This window comes from Hyperolius riggenbachi, chromosome 10 (assembly GCF_040937935.1).
Source record: "Hyperolius riggenbachi isolate aHypRig1 chromosome 10, aHypRig1.pri, whole genome shotgun sequence".
NCBI classification, from domain to species: Eukaryota; Metazoa; Chordata; class Amphibia; order Anura; family Hyperoliidae; genus Hyperolius; species Hyperolius riggenbachi.
In genome coordinates this window covers 228671954-228684538 of record NC_090655.1, presented here as the reverse complement: position 1 = coordinate 228684538, position 12585 = coordinate 228671954, and positions in this window count along the sequence as shown.

Below are 12585 nucleotides of genomic sequence, written 5' to 3'. Positions count from 1 at the left end.
TCATCTGTCAGGGAATTATACTATTTCAAAAACCAGTTTATGTACCATAGCTGGTAATCGAACCCAGGTCTAACTGTGTGGTGGGCAAGCACCCTAACTGCTGTACCACAACAGTACTAACTGAAGCTGGCCTAGAATTTACTATTTATGCTCAATGCAATAGAAACATTGGGTTGCTTAAAGGGAACCTTAACTGAGAGTGATATGGATGTTTCCTGTAAACAATACCAGTTGCCTGGCAGTCCAGCTGATCTCTGTGACTGCAATTGTGGCTGACTCACACCCTGAAACAAGCATTCAGCTAATCCAGTCTGACTTCAGTCAGAGCACCTGATCTGCATGGAAAAATCCATATCCTTCTCCGTTTAGGTTCCCTTTAAGGATTTGTAGCATAAAAGCCAACTCACATTGGCTGGGATTTGAACCCGGGTCTCACTGTGTGGTGGGCAAGCACCCTAACCACTGTACCACAACAGTACTAACTGAAGCTGGCCTAGCATTTAGCATTTATGCTCAATACAAGAGAAAAAGTAGACAAGACAAATAACATTTATATCACGCTTTTCTCCTGGCGGACTCAAAGCACCAGAGCTGCAGCCACTAGGGCATGCTCTATAAGCAGTAGCAGTGTTAGGAAGGCTTGCCTAAGGTCTCCTACTGAATAGGTGCTGGCTTACTGTCTACTTTTTCTCTTGTATTGAGCATAAATGGTAAATGCTAGGCCAGTTTCAGTTAGTACTGTTGTGGTACAATGGTTAAGGTGCTTGCCCACCACAAAGTGAGACCCGGGTTCAAATCCCAGCCAATGTGAGTTGGCTTTTATGCTACAAATCCTTAAAGGGAACCTAAACGGAGAAGGATATGGATTTTTCCTTTTAAAATAATACCAGTTGCCTGAATCGCCTGCTGATCCTGTGTCTCTAATACTTTTAGCCACAACCCCTGAACAAGCATGCAGATCAGGTGCTCTGACTGAAGTCAGACTGGATTAGCTGCATGCTTGTTTCAGGGTCTGATTCAGCCACAATTGCAGTCACAGAGATCAGCTGGACTGCCAGGCAACTGGTATTGTTTACAGGAAACATCCATATCACTCTCAGTTAAGGTTCCCTTTAAGCAACCTGTTTCTATTGCATTGAGCATAAATAGTAAATGCTAGGCCAGCTTCAGTTAGTACTGTTGTGGTACAGCGGTTAGGGTGCTTGCCCACCACACAGTTAGACCTGGGTTCGATTCCCAGCTATGGTATATAAACTGGTTTTTGAAATAGTATAATTCCCTGACAGATGAGACCCTCCTCCCTCTCCGGTAGGAGGGTGGAGGGTGGAGGGAAGCAGCTGTCCCTTAACTAATTAGTGTAGGCAGACAAGTGAGTGAAATAGCATAAGGATCTTGCTTGGAGGAGGGAGGGCGGGCCTCCAGCAGTGAGAGCAGTGTGTTTGGCAATAATGTGACTGCTGACTGTGATGTAGAGGGTCAAAGTTTTGCTCAATAGAGCATTATGGGGCGAATCGAACTTCCGCAAAAGTTCGCCTGGTGTAGGCGAACGCGAACCCCCAAAGTTCGCCTGGAACCGTTCGCCGGCGAACAGTTCGCTACATCTCTAAAGAGGAGTCAGACTCGGATGATGAGGAAGGTGTTTTTTTTTGGGGGGAGGAGGAGGCGGCAGCAGAAGAACAACAACCATAGCAGGCGTTGCAGGGGGCTTGTGCTGCTCAACGCTCCCTTGGTATTGTTCGTGGCTGGGGGAGGAGGAGGACTTACCTGACGTCACTGAGGAAGAGCAAGAGGGGATGGATAGTACGTCTGGATCCAAATTTGTGCAGATGGCATCTTTCATGCTGTCCAGCCTGTTGAGGGACCCCCCCGTATAAAAAAACTCAAGGGGAACGAGCTGTACTGGGTGGTCACGCTACTAGTCCCTCGGTATAGGCACAAAGTGGCGGATATGTTTCCTAATCACCAGAAGGCAGAAAGGATGTTGCACTTGCAGAACAAGCTGGCAACTATGCTTTACAGTGCATTTAAGGGTGATGTCACAGCACAACGCAATAAAGGTACCACTGCCAGTAATCCTTCTCCCATGTCCACGCAGGCAAGGACAGGATGCTCCAGCGATCTCATGGTGATGTCGGGCATGCGGACATTCTTTAGTCCAATGGCTCGCCTTAGCCCTTCCGGATCCATCCTCCACCAATGCCTCGACCGGCAGGTAGCCGACTACCTGGCCTTAAGTGTGGATGTAGACACTGTGTGCAGCGATGAACCCTTGGACTACTGGGTGCGCAGGCTTGACCTGTGGCCAGAGCTGTCCCAATTTGCCATCCAACTTCTGTCTTACCCTGCCTCAAGCGTCCTGTCAGAAAGGACCTACAGCGCAGCTGGAGGCATTGTCACTGAGAAGAGAAGTTGCCTAAGTCACAAAAGTGTTCAGTACCTCACCTTTATCAAAATGAATGAGGCATGGATCCCGGAGGCCTACTGCCCGCCCCAAGACTAAGTCAGTCCCCACACACAGCATCTCTGCCTGCACACTGTGTGACTGTCTGCCCCAAGACTAAGTTGCTCCCCACACAGCATCTCTGGGGGAGGAGGGGGCGGGGGGGGGGGGGTGGCACACCCAAGATAATAAGGTTGTTGCTTCATTGTGGACAGACCAAATTCAATCAGCTGGACAGTCACTGTTGTTCTGTCATTGGTGTGCACCAGTCCAGCACGGCCGTCACTACACAAACAGCTGTTTGCCGTGCGTTACACAGTGAGTTTGGTCTGTCAGGGAGTGTAATTAGTGTACTGCTTCTGCTTCACACTGATTGATGTATACACATGCAATATGTTTTAAAGCACTTTAGGCCTCCAATTTAGCATGCAGTGTGATTTATGCCCTTAAAACGCTGCTGTGCATCAAATCCAGATTTTCCCCGGGACTTTTGGTGTGTATCCCACTTCGCCATGCCCCTTTCCAGGTGTTAAACCCCTTGAAACATCTTTTCCATCACTTTTGTGGCCAGAATAAATGTTTCTAGTTTTCAAAGTTCGCATCCTTATTGAAGTCTATTGCGGTTCCCGAAAGTTCGCGCGAACTGAACTTTTACCGAAGTTCGCATTCGAGGTTCACGAACCGAAAATCGGAGGTTCGAGCCATCTTTAACTGTAACATTTCAAAAACCTTACCAATGTACCACACAGGTACTGTATGTTCAGTTTTTCCTCAATTATGATAAAAATGATTGGAAACACTAAGAAAATTGCTTGGGTGTATATATTAATAAATTGACAATCTACCCTACACCATTCAGTTTTCATAAAAATTAATCAGAAAAATCCACCAATCCTGATAAATTTTTATTGAATAAAAATGTGAAATCAAAACAGATTTCTTGCTCGAAAAAAGCTTTAGATTTTTTGGAAAATCTGATTTTTTTAATCAAATTGGCGTAAAATCGGATCATATTATTGTATCGTGTGTCGCCACCTTAAGAGACATGAGAACCCCTTTGCCACCTAGTTTGAAAACACTTCTTTTCCACTCCAAACACTTCTACTTTCTATGTACGCAGCGCTACGCTACATACACAGTTGGCAATATCTCAGTATCCCTGTGTGAGAGCTTTCCTCAGACAGCTTTTAAGTTCAGATCTGAGCATTTATCTCTGTTCTAAGGCATGTTCCCATGATGCCCTGCCTGCTTCCTGTGTACAGACAGGAACAGGAAGTGACATCTTGAGAACCATGCTCACACCGGACTACAGATTGCAGTAAATCTTGTATACAGTAACAGGAAGGAGTGAATGGTTTGTAGGGATGAGGGAGAGGCATTAGGAAGTTATCAGAGAGAGGTTTGGTGTATGGCTGTGAGAGGTTTGTGAGAAGGGAGAGGATTGGGGAGGCTGGCAGAGAGAAGGAGACATTAGAGCTGGATTTTATTATACCTGTACATAATATGTAGGCTACTGATAATGGGAAAGTCTTTGAAAGGAATAGGTGGCCAGGAGGTCCTCATGTCTGTTCAGAGGAACAAAATCTGTAGTGCATTGTAACTGGAACATTGCTTGGTGAGCTATTTGGAGATCATTTAATGACTACCTGCAGTTTAATTTGAAATGCAATCAAATGCAGTTAATGTAATTAAATATAAATCACCAATTTGTCTGGGAATGGACTTTACTGTTAAAAACCTCACCGTTTTGTTAAGTGTCTTTTTTGGCTTATAAGGTTCTAAATAATGATTTAATCAATGTTTCCCCACTGTCTCATCTGTGACCTGCTCCAGACTTCCAGGTGTGGGGGTGTGTGACCCCACTAATTAAAGGGAACCTGAAGTGATAGACGTATAGAGGCCTCCATCTTCATCCAATATAATCCATGTGTAACGATTGGTGTAGCAACACAGACGTCTGATTATTGTGTGATCTGCAGTATCACCAATAATGCAAGTATAGAAGACAGATATACTGAGATGAGTAGTCTTTGGTGCAACAGTAAGTGGATAATAAGATAGACCTCACCAGAGGAGCTGGTGGGTACTATCTGCAACAGTTACAGATTAGTTTGACTAGACCTCAACAGAGGAGCTGGTGGGTACTATCTGCAACAGTAACTGAATAGTTTGACTAGACCTCACCAGAGGAGCTGGTGGGTACTATAAAAGAGCACCTCCCCAGTGACAAGGGCTCACTGGAGAGCAGGGAGGTCAGACAGGCAAAGATCGGCAACAGAGAGGCAGGAACAATACAGAATCGGCAGGCAAGAGAGTAGTGATATAACAGGCAAGGTTCAGCAACAGAGTCAGATGGGCAGAAGTACAGAATCGATAGCAAGAGCAAGGTCAGAGGTTAGCCAGAGTCATACACAGGTAATCAATAGTAACAACAATAATAATAATCCTAGTCTTGTGTGAAATCCCTGGTTTCCTCCCAAATCAAAGCACACCGGATACTGTCTAAGGTCTGAGCGCTAACACTGACGTATTCGCAACAGCAGACAGGTTGCGAGTGAAAGCCGAAGGTATTTGAAGCAGAGGAGACCCCACGGCCGCGCCTACTCCAATCAGCCAATCCGGAGCGCCTTGAGTCTCCTCTAACTTCAGCCGACCGGCCGGTCAGTTGACGCGCCTCCTCCCCGCATAAAGGTCCTGTCTACGTGCGCGCCCGCGCGATACAGCCACCCTATGGGCAACTGACAATCTCGTCCTCGGCGTACCAGACGCCAGAGGAACGGGCAAGCTTTCCGAGGAAGAAAGCGAGGCGGCTGCGGAGACACCCTGCGTGCACGCAGCAGATGTTACACCATGACAGTTTTCAGAGTCAAAGCATCTGATCTCCATCTTGTTCTGGACCAATTCATTAAAGTATTTGAGGCAGATCATCAGTAGGGATGATCAATGAGATGCAAATTTTTCTGAAATGATGCAAATTTTTATGCAAATGTATGCAGTTTGAAAATGGACCAATCAATTTAAACCCAGGTTTAAATTGATTGGTCCATTTTCAAGCTGCATACAGTTTTTTCCCTCTTCAAACTGGTACTGAATGAAGAGGTGGGACAGTCAGGGACAAGACTACAAGTGCTGCGGAAGGTTAAGGCACTATATAACTATATAAATACTAAATATAAATAAAAATACTGTGATCATGTGACCAATCATTAATAAGTAAAAGCTGGTTAAGGGCGAGCAGTTACATTCCAGTCTTGTCAGTTCCTGGTCAGAATTGGGAAAGATGGAATTTGCTGCAAAACTCGGAATTTCTTTTCTTTTTGTGCTGAAGTCTATAGTAACACCTTTACAACAAAACCTCCAAATACTCTATTGTAGCCAAACTTGTTATGAAGATCGCATGTCTGAAGTGATTTTTTTTTTTTAAGCTTAGTTTTTCTGAAAATAAAGTTTTACTAGTTAAGTACTTTTTTAAACACAGCATCTTGTTCACTGGCATCCAAAAACTTCAATCTGCAATAGTTCCCCACATCCTTCTTTCCCCTAAAAAAAAAAATGTTTTTGAAACTTAAAAATGTCAAAGTGACAATCTGATACATGGGCATTTGTGACATCATCAGTGCCATACTGATAATATCACAAATGCCAAATTCAACACACACAAGCAATAGAACACAGCAGTACATGCATCCAGCTACATTTGAAATTGGTCAGCAGGTGCTCGTCAGCCAATCAGGATGCACTGTCATACACAGGGCTGTGGAGTCGGAGTTGTGGAGTCGGGCAATTTTGGGTGCCTGGAGTCGGAGTCGGGAAAAAATGCACCGACTCCTAATGAATTTGTAACTGTAATTAAAATAGAAAATATGATAAAATGTTCTATTTCTCAGATAATAGTCATTAAAAATAATGTATATATACAGTATATATACAGTAATAGCTGTGCTTAGTCCACAAAAATGAAATAAACCAATCAAAATTAGTTACTTGTGCTGCTTCAATAAAGCAGTCCCCGTATTTTTAAGGTCAGATATACACATCTGATTGTGACTGTATATATGATGTGTACACAGGAATCTCTTATATATACTAAATAACATCTATGCTGTAAGAATAAAGCCTGATGTGTAGCTTTGTCACTAATAGAGATGGTCAATGAGATGGAAATAATTCTGCATTGATGCTGATTTATGCAAATGTATGCACTCCCTTTGCTGATGAAATGAAATAATTTGATATGTTGATAAAATTTGGTTTAGTGACTGCAAATTAAAGGGTACCTGAGACGGATGAAAAGTAAAGTTTTATACATACCTGGGGCTTCCTCCAGCCCCCTTCAGGCTAATCAGTCCCTCGCTGTCCTCCACCACCCGGATCTTCTGCTATGAGTCCTGGTAATTCAGCCAGTCAGTGCTGTCCGGCCGCATGCCGCTCCCACAGCCAGGAACATTCTGCACCTGCGCAATAGTGCTGCACAGGTGTAGTATGCTCCTGGCGGTGGAGTGTGTGCCTGCGCACTACGCCCGACTGGCTCAAGTACCTGGACTCATAGCAGAAGATCCAGGTGGTGGAGGAGGACAATGAGGGACGGATTATCCTGAAGGCGGCTGGAGGAAGCCCCAGGTATGTATAAAACTTTAATTTCATCAGTCTCAGGTTTACTTTGTTACACAGTAGTACTGTACTCTACATATGCACTCCCCACAGAGCTGCAGGGAATCCACTGAGAATGCTGTGCACATTGAACACAGAGGTGTTGTCTGTTTACAATCTCCTTATTCCCCTGCAGAGTACCTGCACATCATTCTTACATGTACCCACACTTACATTGCCTAGGGCCTGATAGATGTTCTTTGTTCCGGTTTGTACCTTTTACAAGTACTCTTACCAAGGACTAGTTTTAGTCTAAAGGGAATAAATATAGTAGTCTACATATCCTTCTCACTTCAGTTGTCTTGTAAAATTCCTAAGCGTTGGCAGTTAAGAGACGAATTTCACGTTACATACTTTTAATCAACAAAATTGTAATATGCAAATTAGAGGAGTCGGAGTCGGTGGAATCCTAAACTGAGGAGTCGGAGTCGGTGGATTTTTGGACCGACTCCACAGCCCTGGTCATACACCCTTTACCTGCCATACCACATCTAGCAGCCATTAGCATTCAGGTGGGAGGCTTCAGTTGGACGCCATCGCAAGATTGCGTCGCTAGCAGGACCGCCCCGTGCAGGCATCCCTCCCACAGGAGTCCCTCCCTAACCGCTCACCTGTCCGCCATGTCCTAGAGCTGAAAAAAAAACGTTTAAAAACACACGATTGGTTCACACGATGGCCAGGGGCCCCAGACCTCTCTCACTGGCCGGGGCCCCAAGGCCAACACGTGATACCTGGAGGGGAGTGCAGGTGGGCCTGGACCTCTCACTCCCAGGCTCTGGACCTCTCACATCCAGAAAACCCACAAACACTGCCTCCATACTGAATGCTAAATTCAACACACACAAGTAATAGAACACAGCAGTACATGCATCCAGCTACATTTGAAATTGGTCAGCAAGTGCTCGTCAGCCAATCAGGATGCACTGTCATACACCCTTTACCTGCCATACCACATCTAGCAGCCATTAGCATTCAGGTGGGAGGCTTCAGGTGGACGCCATCGCAAGATTGCGTCGCTAGCAGGACCGCCCCGTGCAGGCATCCCTCCCACAGGGGTCCCTCCCTAACCGCTCACCTGTCCGCCATGTCCTAGAGCTGAAAGAAAACGTTTAAAAACACGATTGGTTCACACGATGGCCAGGGGCCCCAGACCTCTTACTGGCCGGGGCCCCAAGGCCAACACGTGATACCTGGAGGGGAGTGCAGGTGGGCCTGGGCCTCTCACTCCCAGGCTCTGGACCTCTCACATCCAGAAAACCCACCAACACTGCCTCCATACTGAATGCTAAATTCAACACACACAAGCAATAGAACACAGCAGTACATGCATCCAGCTACATTTGAAATTGGTCAGCAGGTGCTCGTCAGCCAATCAGGATGCACTGTCATACACCCTTTACCTGCCATACCACATCTAGCAGCCATTAGCATTCAGGTGGGAGGCTTCAGTTGGATGCCATGGCAAGATTGCGTCGCTACCAGGACCGCCCCGTGCAGGCATCCCTCCCACAGGGGTCCCTCCCTAACCGCTCACCTGTCCGCCATGTCCTAGAGCTGAAAAAAAACGTTTAAAAACACACGATTGGTTCACACGATGGCCAGGGGCCCCAGACCTCTCTCACTGGCCGGGGCCCCAAGGCCAACACGTGATACCTGGAGGGGAGTGCAGGTGGGCCTGGACCTCTCACTCCCAGGCTCTGGACCTCTCACATCCAGAAAACCCACCAACACTGCCTCCATACTGAATGCTAAATTCAACACACACAAGCAATAGAACACAGCAGTACATGCATCCAGCTACATTTGAAATTGGTCAGCAGGTGCTCGTCAGCCAATCAGGATGCACTGTCATACACCCTTTACCTGCCATACCACATCTAGCAGCCATTAGCATTCAGGTGGGAGGCTTCAGTTGGACGCCATCGCATTATTGCGTCGCTAGCAGGACCGCCCCGTGCAGGCATCCCTTCCACAGGGGTCCCTCCCTAACCGCTCACCTGTCTGCCATGTCCTAGAGCTGAAAGAAAACGTTTAAAAACACACGATTGGTTCACACGATGGCCAGGGGCCCCAAACCTCTCTCACTGGCCGGGGCCCTAAGGCCAACACGTGATACCTGGAGGGGAGTGCAGGTGGGCCTGGGCCTCTCACTCCCAGGCTCTGGACCTCTCACATCCAGAAAACCCACCAACACTGCCTCCATACTGAATGCTAAATTCAACACACACAAGCAATAGAACACAGCAGTACATGCATCCAGCTACATTTGAAATTGGTCAGCAGGTGCTCGTCAGCCAATCAGGATGCACTGTCATACACCCTTTACCTGCCATACCACATCTAGCAGCCATTAGCATTCAGGTGGGAGGCTTCAGTGACCACAGCAGTACATGCAACCAAATATCACAAATGCCCATGTATCAGATTGTGTGCTGCCGATGCACAATGCATGTGGAAGGGTGGCTGTGTCCTGTCACCTTGAAATTTTTACTGTCACTTCAAAATTACATGACCGTGACTCCCTCAATTGACAGCTTAGGACAATGTTAGCCAAACTGAAAGAATCTACTGTGAATGAGGTGTCTCCCTGCACTGGGCGGAGAGACACATCTTTTACATTAGCAGCCCCCCCCCCCCCCCCCCCTTACCGTTTAGCTAACCATAACCCTGTTTACCAGCAGATGGATAGCCAGTAGCCTTTTTGATGCTGTCATTATCCATTTATGGCATTGTGTATTGCCAATATGTCCCTGAAAAATGAGTAATTAGCAGTATCGTGGATACCCAGCTGTGCGGACAGTCTAAGGGCTCTTTCACATGGACAGTTGATAGTATTGCATTTAACACTATGGCAGGCTGGAATTTCTTTGTATGTGTCTCAGGCGGTTTCTAGCATTTGACTGCTTTTAACCACTTTGTCCTCCTTGACGTATAAAAACGTCAAGGAGAACATGCGCGCTCCCGCGGCTGATCGCGCGCGTGCACGCGCACTCCCAGCCGCGGATTTGTTAGCCCAAAAACTATGGTGCCCGATCACTGATTCCTCTCCCCCGCAGAAAAAGCGTCAGCTTCTCTCAGAAGCTTTGCTTTTTCTGATTCCTATGTCCCTCTAAGCGTACATTGTACGCTTAGAGGGACGTCATGTAAACAAACTCGAGGTTGCCATCCAGTGGCCAAAAAGTAAAACTACATCTAAAAGTAAAAAAAAAAAATTACATTACACAAATATTTCCCCAAATCAAACACTATTTACATCCCACCCTCCAAAAAATACCCACATGAAATGTTTAATAAAAAAAACAAAAAACATTACACTAAAAAAAAAAAAAAAAAACACAAATATTTACCTAAGGGTCTAAACTTTTTAAATATCTATGTAAAGATGAAATATTTCTATATTTTTTTTTTTATAAGCTTGTAAATAGTGATGGATGCAAAACGGAAAAAATGCTCTTTTATTTCCAAATAAAATATTGTCGCCATACATTGTGATAGGGACATAATTTAAACAGTGAAATAACCGTGACAAATGGGTAAATACAATACATGGGTTTTAATTATGGAGGCATGTATTATTTTGAAACTATAATGGCCGAAAACTGAGAAATAATGAATTTTTTTTCATTTTTTTTTCTTATTCTTACTGTTAAAATGCATTTACAGTAAGGTAGCTCTTAGCAAAATGTACCCCCCAAAGAAAGCCTTATTGGTGGCGGAAAAAACAAGATATAGATCAGTTCATTGTGATAAGTTGTGATAAAGTTACAGGCTAATGAATGGGAGGTGAACATAGCTCGGATGCATAAAGTGAAAACGACTGAGGGCTTAAGTGGTTAAGGCATTGACAGAGTATCAACGGTTTTGGATGCTATATGCTGTAATTTTTAAACCCCTGCTAAACTAATTCTCAAGTACCACCGCTACTTACCACTTGTTTGCATGACAACTTTGCACTCAATGGAGAAATTGCTGACAGTGGTGACCAAGTGACTAGAAGTTATAAAAAAAAAACGCTCACTAAACAAAACTTTTTAATGTCTGTGTGAAAGAGCCTAAAGGCTTCTGAAATCACTTCAATGACCTTAAAAGGGGGATAGGGACTTCATATACTGCATGGATTCGTTGCTGAAGCTTACTCACTGCAGTTTGGCAGGGGCTTGTAGGCTCATGGAGGGTAAAGTCTGGGGTGCCAGAACTTCTGTGCCTATAGGCGCCTGTAAATCCGGGCCAGGCTGGGGGCCTTGGGTATTACAGGTCATACACATGGCAGAACACATATGTTGCTTGAGCTGCTTATATGTGAGACTGATCCGAACATATTTTCAGCTTTAGGTATTTTTTCTCTCCCTTCTTTTTATACTACCGGTACATGCTCAATTTTACATAACAGTCTGCATCTAGTGAGTTATATTAGTTCATGTCAACATTCATGTGTGCTCTCACCTGTCTATTCAGCACAAAGAGGATATTCAGTAAGTTTAGTTACTATCATCCTTCCAAAGTGCATATAGGTATAGCAAAGTGCACAGGGAGGACAGACAGCTGAGGGGTTCCCGTAAAACCATATGAAGCTGGGGTTATGTGACCCATGACTGATGAATTTCACCTTTTATCACTGTGACGCTGGTATGGGGATACCCTACAATGCATTATAGATGCAGAAAACTGAGAAGAAAGACATTGAAGCCATTTTGTCACAGCAACATTGCCAACACAAGGTCAATTTGTCCCACCTTGACTGCATCTTTAGCAGAAGATCCATATGGGTCATTGTGGTGGTGGGACAGGTCATCATGATGCCACTCCGCAGAACCTCTTTGGACCTACAATGTTAGAGTGGGACATCTCACAAAAATTGTCCCACCTAGTTCTGGTGGTTCCACAAATTTTAGACAAAGCTATTGCCTTCAAAGGTCAAAAGCAAAGCAGCAAAATAATACTTAAAAAAAGTTCAGAAAGACCTTGTTTTCCCCAAAAATGGCTATTAAAGTGAAGACTGGTAAATAGGAATTTTGCGTGATGGACAGCATACATAAAACAGCAGAAAAATTAGTCCATGAAAGCGGGACCTGAAATTGAGACAGTGGGGCTACATGTCAGCTCAGCCCACTAGCAGCAGTCTCTGCCATCAAAACAGCAGGAGACCGCATTGCTAGCTGGCATTGGCTAGTATTATCTAAATGCAATAGCAAAAGTACTAGCCGATCAGTACTAGTATGGGTATTGGTACTTGCCATCTGCTAGTATCAGGCATCCAACTCGCCAGCTCAGTGCCGTAAGATTGCAATTTCCCATTACGGTCTATAAGTCAGTGGCCACTTCACCTGACCTCATTGCAGAATGCCTGCAACACAATCCATATCATGGCCATGACACCCCTGCTCAGAATTTACCCCAAAATATGTGTGTCCAGCTCAAGTATCAGGTAACGCAAAGCTTAACCGAGCAGTACAAAGCAAGTGGCGGCAGGAATCAGGTCGACATACTGCTGTCAT